The 12,244-nt window shown below is 35.2% G+C and overlaps 1 non-coding gene across 1 annotated transcript; it reads left to right on the top strand.

The window, feature by feature from the left end:
- Positions 1–258: 258 nt before the first annotated feature.
- TRNAE-CUC (transfer RNA glutamic acid (anticodon CUC)) lies at positions 259–330 on the top strand. Its single transcript has one exon. It is a non-coding gene; the product is annotated as a tRNA-Glu (tRNA).
- The last annotated feature ends 11,914 nt before the right edge of the window (positions 331–12,244 follow it).

Raw genomic sequence — 12,244 nt, 5'->3', positions numbered from 1 at the left:
GGAATGAGTGACGTTGATGGACAGCCGTCGCCGAGCGACAAGTCTGTCGGTGAAGCCAGACATGCTAATGGCACTGTTTACCATATAATAAGTCGAATATTTAACAAAACGACGCATATGAAAGTCGTATTTCGTTTCCAAAGAATTTAATAAATAGCTTCAATGACATTTCCTTTTAATGAACCGAGTTTTTATTTTTGTTCTAATAAAGTTATTCTTGGAAAATTTTAGAAGCTTTTTTTCGATAGTAGTTAGGAGTCCGGTATGGTCTAGTGGCTAGGATACCTGGCTCTCACCCAGGAGGCTCGGGTTCGATTCCCGGTACCGGAATGTTTTTTTGTTTTAAATTTTCTTCGATTCCAAGAAGCGGTTTTGGCTTAACAAAACACGATTTAATTAAAACATCGCATTTTATTTACGAGTTTGATAAATTAAATGTGAACGAACGGTCGACTTAATTCCAATAAAGCAATACGAACGCTGAAAAGTTCATTTGAATTTGTAATGTTCCAAAACGTTGCGAAAGATTTGTGTTGATTGACCGTAGTCTGCTAATTAATAAGACGAATGAATAATTAAAAAAAAAAAAGTGTGTGTGTCCGCTCCGACGCACGACTGGAGTTTACTGGATATAAAAAATTAAACGAAACAATACGAGAAATAGTTCTATATTACGACAACACGATACACTACAGATTATTAACAAATTAACGAGACACAAAACAAACGACTAACAAATATATGAAAATACAATAATGAGAGAAACGCGCGATCAGTACGAGGCTTTGTGGCGGACTGCCGGCGCAGCAGCCCGGCGTCACCTGCGATAACGCGGCCGCGCGTTGGCTCCTGATTGGCGCGCGCACGCATCACGCAATCAGGAGCCAATCAGGCGCATAACGCATTTCGTGTGACATGCTAGTACGATTTTGATTGGCGCGCGCACGCATCACGCAATCAGGAGCCAATCAGGCGCATAACGCATTTCGTGTGACATGCTAGTACGATTTTGATTGGCGCGCGCACGCATCACGCAATCAGGAGCCAATCAGGCGCATAACGCATTTCGTGTGACATGCTAGTACGATTTTGGTCCCCATAATTTTCATACCCCGGGCCTATATATGTAAATCGATTCTAAAGGAGTAAACTCCAAAAATATACTTATTTCGAAATATGTTAGAACTAAAGCAACGTAATTTAGAAGGTGTGGTTTATTCTAGACATATGACAGAAACGAACTGGCTACGTATGCGGCAAAAGAATGATTATACCAAAAGTAAATAAGAGCCTTATTGAAGAAAACGAAAAACTTTAAATCTATTTTAGATCACAAAAAAAACTTTTCTCGATTTTAATATATTTAACGGCCGTCTGGGGTAGTGGTAAGTGACATGGTCACTACACAAGGGGGTCGCAGGTTCGAATCCCGCCAAGGGAAGATATTTGTATGATAAATATAATTGTATTTTCCAGAGTTATGGATGTATATTATATATATGTATGTGTATAATAAAAATCTTACATTTATTTCCGCTATCTGGTACCTGTAACACAAGTTCTTTACGAACTTATCACGGGACCAGTTAACGTGGCGTGATTGTTAGTAAATATTTATTTATTTATTATTTATTTATAAATATTTTTTCTCTTTGTATGTTGGTCACTGAATTCTTAAACTGATGCACCCGATTTCGAGGATTTTTTTGTGTATTTACGCGGCTTACAATTGGTACTGGTAAGTATCCTCGCAATCAGGTTTGGACAATTCAATTTAAGTCACAGCAAAGCGTGACCGTGTTTTACTAATTTAGGAATAAAAAACCAAAACCGATATGGTTTAGTCACAGATTTAAATTTAGATATCAATTTTGTTGAATTACAATTTCAAGTACATATTTTTAGAACTAGTGTTAGTCCAATAATAATTGATCAAAATAACTGATACCTGAAAATCTATATTAAATTTACGAATTACTGATTCTCTTATGTTATGTTATTGATATTTGAAAACAAAAATCGAGTATTGATAAAACTAAATGACATCAATAAACGAAACTAAAGAGAAGAATAATTGTATTATAATTAAAATTGTTTTTGCATTTTATTTCGCGTTTATTTTTTATATCACTCTACACTTCCTTTTCTTTTCAAATATTATAACTTAACCCACAAACACAGCCCACTGAGTTTCTCGCCGGATCTTCTCAGTGGGTCGGTTTCCGATCCGGTGGTAGATTCTGCGAAGTACGGCGCTTGCTAGGGTTCGTGTTAGCAACGTCATCAGGTTTGAGTCCCGTGAGCTCACTTAAGTAATTCAGCGAATCCAGAATAACCCCTCGAGGTTAATAGAATAGGTAGGAAAAAAAAAACATGTATTATAATTATAGGAAAAAAATATTCAAATATTATAATCAAAACGTTATTGTTTAAATATAAATATGTTATTATTTAAACCTACCTTTATGGATATTACGATCATTGTGACTTTACTACCTATTCGGAATGCAGTTTCACCAATGAATAGAGTCGGCAATAAATTCATTTTCCTACAAAATTTAGTCTAAATTCATATATTATAGATTCGATTTGTATATCAAAACAGACAACAATCAAATTAAGTACAATCTATGTTCCATAATGGATTCATAAAATTATTTAGATTGCACATAGCATTCGTGTTTCACAAATCATAAATGTTTTTTATAACTATCAACTCACGACGCTTCAATGGATTACAAAGCAAATCAATTAGTAACAACATTGAATCAAAATTCAAGTGATTAATAATGATGATTTTAAAAACAGACACGGGGATATCTATATAAAAAAACGACAGATTCATTTTACATTTGCAATAATATTTTCAAACATTTTAATAGGTGAAGATAATAAACATTTAAAAAGTTGTTTTGAATTTAATCTCGTCTCAAATGCGATTGCGAACGGTCCGCAAAAAAATTCAATATTAATAATACTTATTTGGTTTTAATGAAAGAAATAATGTATTTTTACGTTTTTTTTAAATTACTTTTTTGCACACTTATTTATGTTAAGAGTTGCTCTCAAAAATTTAATTTTAAAATCAAAGAAATTGAATTCGTACAACTGTTAGTTTTTATGTTATTTCAAAAATATTATCGTTGTTTTTATAACTGTTTATGAGTACATAGTATATTTAAATAATATAATTACATGATTACATAGAAGGTCCTCTAAATGAGTGCAGTAAGACGACGGACTATATCTTGTTATAAAATATTTATTGTACACTTTTCAATTTATGTCTCAGGATGCCTGGCAAAGTTCACTTTGGGATGTCTAAGACTTCAGTAACCACTTAGAATCGTGTGGACTGTAAGCTCTTTCACTTGTCCAAATCAATAAAAAAACGATTACAAACCGCAATTTTGTTTCTTAACTTTTAAACAAATAAACAAAATAAAAAAAGATACAGACAAGTCTGAAATAAGCTATTAGTTTAAAAATGAAATTGTTAATATATACGTGCACAATTATGGCTGATTCAATGTCAGATCCCGCAGTTTTGCACAATATGAAGTGTTATTATCAATTTTAATTAAATTTAATCACGCCTTTCTGTATTTACAAAACCGGTGGTTGGTTGTAGTAAATAACGCGGACAATAATTACATGTTTGTTAATTAAAAACAGAATTACAAGTTGTGGTTCCATAAACTCTCATTCCTCAATCAGTACGAACTGTTTGTTTTACTAAACCACAAATAAAACACAATTATTTTTTCTACCTATGCTGATAACCTTGAGAGGCTATTTCTGCTTCTCCTTGACGTGTAGGTGAGCTCACGGGGCTCGAACCAGGAGTGTTGCTAACACTGGCCCTAACAAGAGCAGTGCTTTGAAAAATCTACCACCGGATCGGAAACGCGACCCACTGAGAAGATCCGCCGAGAAACTCAGTGGGCTGTGTCTATGGCAAAAATATTTTAACATGCATTTCCATAAAACCATATAAAAGAAATTGCGAATTGAATTTAACTATATCTTGAATGTACATTCACCGATCAAAACCATTCAAATTCTATTAAGATGGATTCCTTCTTTGAATTTTTATTTTGTATTCTCATTATATTCAGACAAGTTTGAGCCTCAGCTATTCTATAAGGTGTGTTGGTTTTTTGTTTGCCTCTCACGGCAATTTATTTGAATTCTTTTTGTTCTGCTAACCACGTATTATCTTCTATGTCGTGTTTCGCCGCCTTAAGGATAAAAATGGACTACTGAAATGATTAGAGTATCTACTAAATTAAAATCTTTGTTCACTTAAGAACTTAGATTTTTTTAAAGTAATTATTTGAATCACCTTCTGAATGAACTAAAAACAGTAAAATTCATGCTGAACATTGAGTTCACTTGATGTTGGACGATTACCGAAACCTTGAATCTGGAAATATACGGTTCAAGTGTTTGCTAACTACGCATATTAAATTTATTTTTCGGGTAAATAACTATGATTGATAAATACTAGATTACAATATTCATAAAAAACTTAATAAATTTACTTTACTGAATTAAAAAAAAAGAAGTAGAAATAGTACGATATAAAAATATTAATCTCAGTACATACCCATTTACTTTAAATTAATATGGATATTTTTAAATTAATCAAACATATAAATTTAATTTACTTCGAGCGCCGCTGTCACGGGGTTGAGTGATTTTAACAACTGAATTCCACTTCAATACCACTCCACGACTTTTGTAATCTTTAATGTCTGACTCTGCAGCTACCGGTTTTTAGCTTCTGATTGACGGCTGTCGGCTCCGCTTACGAGCTTACAAATATAATCTTACATTTAAACCCTTCTTTGTTACCCAAGCATAAAGTTTATTTTTCTCTGATAATGTTAATTTGATTGTTTGGATTAACAACATTTGCTGCGGCGCCGGCAACCGTGGTCCGATCTCGAATATCATCCACTTATTCATTACAGGGCTCTATTTAGTTTTAATCATAATCGGGACTTTCATTACGAGTATTTTCTTGAGTCACGTTATAAATTATAGGTTGTTTGTGGTCTTGCTGTGTCATTGCCCAACGCTAATTGGTTCAAAGCAACTGAAAGTCGTGTCTTGGTTTGTAAGTGTGCAGTAAAATCAATAATTTTCATATCTATAGCTGTAAAGTTTGCATATAATAGTCAGCTTCAAAAGTTTGCAATACTATCAGTATATTGACCAACTACAGGTGAAAGTGGAATTCAAAGAAAAAGTACAAAATCCATTTCTTTGCTATGTAATCAATCCCAATAGTATAATATTAGAACAAAAAAAACTAAATAAAGTAGTGAAAAAATAGGCGGTCACAGGAAAAATAAAGAGAATCAATTACCTCTCTTTATATTTTTATAACGTGTTCGAGGGAAGCCATAAATCATGAGGTATCATTAATTAAGATCTTCCAAAAACATCTAGATGTAGTCGTAAAAACCGACGATTACTCAGAACTAAACATAAATCATCGTCAAGAATATTTGATAAACAAAAGCTAAATTGCTCAAGATATTCCTCAAGGTTTTGACTGGCGGAATTTATTAACGAAATTATTCAAAGACAATGAGAATATTTAAGAGGAGCTAAGACAAATTGCTCGAGGTATTGTGTAGATAAACAAGCTGAGCCTAGATTGCGGTGAGGGGAAAAATTATGTAAATTCCGGTCCAAGGCACGAGCTTCTGGGAAACGAAGTTTTAACGAATACATAAAATTTAATATTTAACCATTATACGTAAGTCGAAATTACAAGATCAGTTGCTTCAAAAGTTTTTGGAGAAAAACTTTTAAGCCTACACAAATACCTTTTGTTGATTTACTCGTTAATAAATAAGCCTTATCCAAAATAATCTTTTAAACACTACTTATGATTGTATCTTCAGTCAACAATGTCTCCGATTGTCAAATGTCCAGGTAGCTTTAAATACATATATTCGGAGCGGCGATGCGACTTCTTTTTTGGGGTTTTCCCTGCCTATTCTAGTAAACTCGAGGGGTTATTCTAAATTCGCCGAGCTAGTAGGTGAGCTCACGGGGCTCAAATCTGACAACGTTGCTAACACGAGCCCTAGCAAGAGCCCTGCTTCGCAGAATGAACCACCGAATTGTAAACGCGACCCACTGAGACGATCCGGCGAAAAACTCAGTGGGCTGTGTCTGTGGGCTAATTTACTCGTCGAGCCCTTTGCCGCAAGCGACGGGTTGGACGATAACGATGGCCGGCGGGATGGATGCAACAACGCGAGGGCATAGCCACACGGCTGGAGATGTCCATGAGTAATATTAACTATTATACTACTAACTACTAAAATAAGATTTCTCGGTGACATTCTAGTAGCTACCGTTATTTATTTTAAGTCTATCTCTAATAATTACTCCTTGAAAAATTGAACGATAATGATAGAAGATTAAAATGAAAATTTATTGCTTGAAAGAAATTTCTAGAAGCGCTTTCTTATATCTTACGCCGAAGCCCCCAAAACCATTCACCGTCCAATCATTCATAGTTGATGGATGATAATGAATGGCACTTTTATGCACTCCTGAGGCAAACTCAGCTATTGTTCGCGTCTGATTGTGAAACCGTCTCTCCGTTTGCTTTGCTTAAGAGTTTAAAACGAAGCAATTGATTGTGAATGAGAAGTAAATTAAAGATTTTTCTCTTATTGATTTTCAAGATGTCCGGAAGCAATGGGCCTGTCAATCGCTTTGACAACGTGCAGTAGACATACGCACTTACATGACGCACAATACGCGCAAGTAAAAGTGAACACGATCACAAATTGAAAGGAATTAATTTTTAAGTTGACAGCTCACTTCGAATTTGTCCAAACATATATTTGGCCATTGGAAACGGGAGTGAATATTGAAATTTTGTATTTAGGTTCGAAATAAAATAACAATTTAACGTTATTGGGAATTCGGTGAATATTACACATAAAAACAATACCAGACATGATACCATCAATATACAGTCGTGTAATATGAGATTTAACAATTAATATTGATCATAAAAAATCGTGTAACCCTAATGCTTCATCAAGGAAACTCTACGACATTATATGGACAATGAAATGAGATAAAGCAAAGATAAAGGTCGCTATTCATGTACAAAAGCAACTTGTAGACGAAACAAACGCTACTAATTATTCATCATTAGCTGTAAGCCCTCAGCTGAATGATGCATGGCAGCCCACCGTCATTCATCATGCCTTTGTTAACAGAGGTTATGCCGTATTAAGGATGTACAAAAATCTCGTTTAAGATTAGAAGTGATAATTGTTTTTTTTATTATTATTATTGCCCTATAGGCAGACGATTATACGGTCCATCTGATGGTGAGTGGTTACTGTTGCTCATGGACGTCAGCAATGCCAGGGGTAGAGCCAAGTCGTTGCCTATCGTTTAATACTCTCCACAGGCCTCGTTTGAAGAAGGACATGTCAGAGCGCTCAGACCGTGGAGGGGAGCTCATTCCGAAGCCGGATGGTACGTGGCAGATCTCTTTTATGCTTAACCACAATGACATTTGTAACCTTATGGCATGTTATGTTGCAACTTTTAACAAACACAGCAAGCTTATTATGTATCTCAGTGGGCACTTGCCATATAATCAACTTTGGATTGTATTTTACAAAAAAAAAAGAATGGCCTCTAGTGGCGTTTATTTGTTAGTTTGAAACGTGACTCAGTGAATTGTTAATATTTTAGTTTCGAAGCTAAAAGGTGATATCATCGCAATTATGAACAAAGAACCCTGTCATTATGAAACAGTAGCAGTATTTTATTTTCCAGTTACCGATACAGAGCCACGAACGATTCGCCAAACAGAATTGTCAGCTTCAACCCAAATGAGATGTGAATGGTTTCAAGATTATTAATAACTAGCGGCCCGCTCCGGCTCCGCTCGGGTCTTTAACAAAAATTTCAACGATATTTGACGCTGTTTTATTTTTTTAAATAAAAGAACATTCATTGTGGCATAACTACAATAGTCAGACATATGCTGTCGCGACACTTTTTGTAACTAGTAATGTTCTACAAAGTCGAAGTACATTATTTTATTCTATCATCAATAGCTTTCGCAGGGCACGCGATGTAAAGAATATTTTAGGAATTTTTTTTACACCTTGGGTTACATTATTGGAGTTTTAGTAAGGATCCCTAATGTTTTCAAAAAATATGCCTATGTTATTTGGGAATAGTGTAGCTTCAAAACAGAGAAACAATTTTTCAAATCGGTTCAGTAGTTTCGGAGCCTATTCAATACAAACGAACAAACAAATCTTTCCTCTTTATAATATTAGTATAGAAGTATAGACGAGAATTCAACAAAACAGCCTGTTGTTACCCTCGTCAAAAACTGTCCGATTAATTGACAGCTTATACGACTGAGAACTAATGATCTCGACTTTGAATTTTAACAACAAAATTAATTATTCAATCAATCAAATGACATGTCACGGCCGCAAAGGTGTTGCTTTTCGCGCGGCAAAATGCCAATCAACTTATAAAACGCTCACCCAAGCGTCACAACTGAAATGATTATAAATAAGCTGACAGCGTTATGATCTGTTTTGTAATTATCATCTTTATAGACGTTAGTTTTGAGCGTATAATTGCTGTTATTGCGATTGTGTGTTACGTCTATACGGCAATCGTTTCTATAGGTAGTTTAACAGCTCGATTCGCCACGGCTTAATCGAGTCGCTCAATAAAACCCGCTCAAGGTGAGAACGGGGCATTTTGAAAGGCGTATTTTGAAAAGAGAAATTTTATGTTTCTCCCTGTTATTTCACGGAGAATTAAATTTACAATTCACAAGTCCCTTGTCTTATGATGGATGCTTTTAATTTAACGCAACACGCTACCCGTAACATTTATTCTAGAAAAAACATAAAAATGAATATTTTGCCTTAAGCAGCAGACGTGCATTCGACGAAAAATTGCCAATTGGAGAGAGGGCTCATTTTAGAACTAAATGACATGTAACAAAATAATACTTATCTTTGCAATAATTTCAAATACTTGGGCACGAGCCCACTTAGTGTTAAGTGGTTATTGGAGCCCATAGAAAGCCCAACGTGAATGCTGCCATCGACATTGAGAATTTAGGTTTATGTCTCAATTGAATAGTAATAACGCAAATTGTAATTATTGCGCGATTACTTTTTATTACACAACGCTATTCCTTCACCATCGAATCCATTCGTAACCATGTGTAAGTTTATTAAGTATTCTATTAGAAATAATCGTATCTGCCTGCGGGACTCGAACATCGGCATAGTCTCATCGCTCGACAAGAGTAAACCAGGTATTTTATCCTATAGGCGTCGTCGACTTCTCTGAACAGATATTTATGCACATGGACACTAACTTCAAGACGAACATTTTTTTTAAGCTATTGCATGGCTTTTATCGCGGACTTTAAGCGCGGCGACCGAATCAAGAAATTCCGTAACGAAAATAAGACCTAACACCCCCCACTCCACCTACCATGTAGCTCGCGTTCAACACATTCACACGTTGCGCTTGTGTAGTGTTTGTGCATAAGCGCGCGTCCTGACGTCGCACTGCATGCGCATCATGAAAAGTCTGCCCAACTCTCTCTCGCGCGGTCTAGCTTATGAGTGTGAAGCGGACAGTTAATGTTTTGCTTTTCTTAATACTTATAAATATAGCGTCGTCTTAATTTATAATTGTTTTAATATTCAATGATTATTGTCTAATTATAATTGCATAAGTTGATAAAAAATGCTATGCAATAGCTTTACCGCGGCGGTCCCTGAGTGCCACACGTGTTTTTTTTGTTTTTATTTATTGAATAGATGGGTGGACGAACTCACAGCTCACCTCGTGTTACGTGGGAGTCCATAGACATCTACAACGTAAATTCCGCCACCCACATTGAGATATGAGCTCTAAGGTATTCATTATCAACAACGGTTTCCCCACCCTTCAAACCGAAACGCATAATTATATCGTCAAAAATACCAAACCCGCAAAATAATCAAATTCTAGAAAGCGATGTCTTCCGCGTGATCATTACTACATTACTACTAAGCCATAAACGCACTAATAAATACTATTGACTAAAACGGAAATATTTCATGCGACGCGGTTTAATTAAGAGATGGTTTTAACGTTATATATGATAACGTAATGAATATGTTAATTAAAACAGCAGTTGTACGGACGTTTTAATTACAAAGGAAATGATTATTTATCATCACAGATTTAGAAAAAAAATCGTCTTGAGAATGGTATGAAATTACAGAATTTTTCCTCGTCATAAACAAGTACATATTTAATGAAAAGTAAGTTATTTAATATGGCTCTGGAATTTTTAATAACTTACATTATTTGTAACTTAACATAGAAATGTCAAGTACTAAAATTAAGAGTTTTATTATTTAATTTGGATGTAATTTTCTTCATATAGGATCACCTTCAGGTAGGAACTGGAGCCTTGCGTGCCAACAAGGTATAAATAATGTCAATAAGCAATTACGAACAAAATACTATTAGATCGTGTGACATATTTTACAATTAAAGAAAAGAAAATAATGCTTCCTCTAAAGAAACGTTCTTGATATCTATATATTAATACGTGAAGCAAAAACTTTGTACCCCTTTTTACGAAAATTGCGCGGACGGAGGAGTATGAAATTTTCCACACTTATAGAGAATATAGAGAAGAAGTGCACAATGCTAATTTTTTTTTTAAATAATGCATAAAAGATACATTAAATCAATGAAGAAAACATTACACACACTACATACCATGTATTTGACACACACACGCATGCATACTATTTATTGTCAAACTTTTGTTCTTGACGTCTGTGGTCAAATTGAGATTAAATATTGTTTGTCTTTGTTAATATTTTTTATAGTGTAGTCTTGGCGAAATTTGTGATTATAAAAGTATAAAATACAATCATAATAGTGTACAAACTTAAAATTCCAATTAATTATAGTCGAATTTCGACTACTGCGGGACCTCTAGTTCTGACTTATTAAGCTAATCAAGTTTGTGTAGCGGTTGTGCAATTATTACGTGTGAATGTCATTTGATATTTTGAACATTAATTTTATAGCAGCGTGAATAAACAGGCCACTCGGTAATTAATAGTTAATAAGCAACACACGATGTTTGCACAACGTCCGCTATAAATCACAATCGCTACTAAACTGTTAATAGCATCATTTGTAAACTTAACTAGCTAATTTCGTAACATTCGGATTGTACTAATAACTAATTATGTCTCAACACTTTTGGTTTCGTTTCAAATCCCTCAAAAAATGTTAACGATTGACTTCCACGGTGAAGGAATAACATCGTGTAATAAAAATGAAACCCGCAAAATTATAATTTGCGTAATTACTGATGGTAGGACCTCTTGAGAGTCCACACAGGTAGGTACCACCACCCTGCCTATTTCCGCCGTGAAGCAGTAATGCGTTTCGGTTCGAAGGGTGGGGTAGCCGTTGTAACTATACTGAGACCTTAGAACTTATATCTCGAGGTGGGTGGCGCATTTACGTTGTAGATGTCTATAGGTTTCAGTAACCACTTAATATCAGGTGGACTGTGAGCTCGTCCATCCATCTAAGCAATAAAAAATAAATAAATAAATAAACGGGATCACGAAATGCGCTGCGTTGACATGCTGTTGTCAGTTTTGTCTGTGCTTAGGTAAATACCGAATCTAAAAGGTACGGTGATATTTATCGGTAAAAAGCACCAATTCGGCGCAAATTTGAATCACGCCCATAATTAAAAACAAGCCTTCCATTTGCAAATTTCCCCACACTCGGCCTCAGGACCAAAGACCCCGGCCAAAAATAAATGTAAATCTCTCTCACAACAACATTAGGATCGTCGGTGTATTAAACAGAGGCGTTCTCGTGCAGCAGAATTATTTCCCTGTGTAGTCCTTAGCTAATGACCTACAATGAAACAAATGCAGTTTTCTCATTTATCTTGTCGCTATAACCCACTTCATGGCCTCGAGTCTATAGCATGGCAGATATACACTTCATGGATGTCAAAGTCTTTCAAAAACTTTCAAGCACTGGGACTTGTACAATCAACTCTATTAACACGGGCTCTGGCCAGAGTAGTAATAGCGCTGTATAAAGAATCACTGTTTCGGACAAGAATTTACGAAACCACGATTCTTACAATGGCCCCCGCGGCTAAGGT

This window comes from Bombyx mandarina, chromosome 09, assembly GCF_030267445.1.
Source record: "Bombyx mandarina strain Sakado chromosome 09, ASM3026744v2".
NCBI classification, from domain to species: Eukaryota; Metazoa; Arthropoda; class Insecta; order Lepidoptera; family Bombycidae; genus Bombyx; species Bombyx mandarina.
The sequence above is the reverse complement of the archived record's forward strand: the minus strand, read 5'-3'. Positions and strand labels throughout refer to the sequence as shown.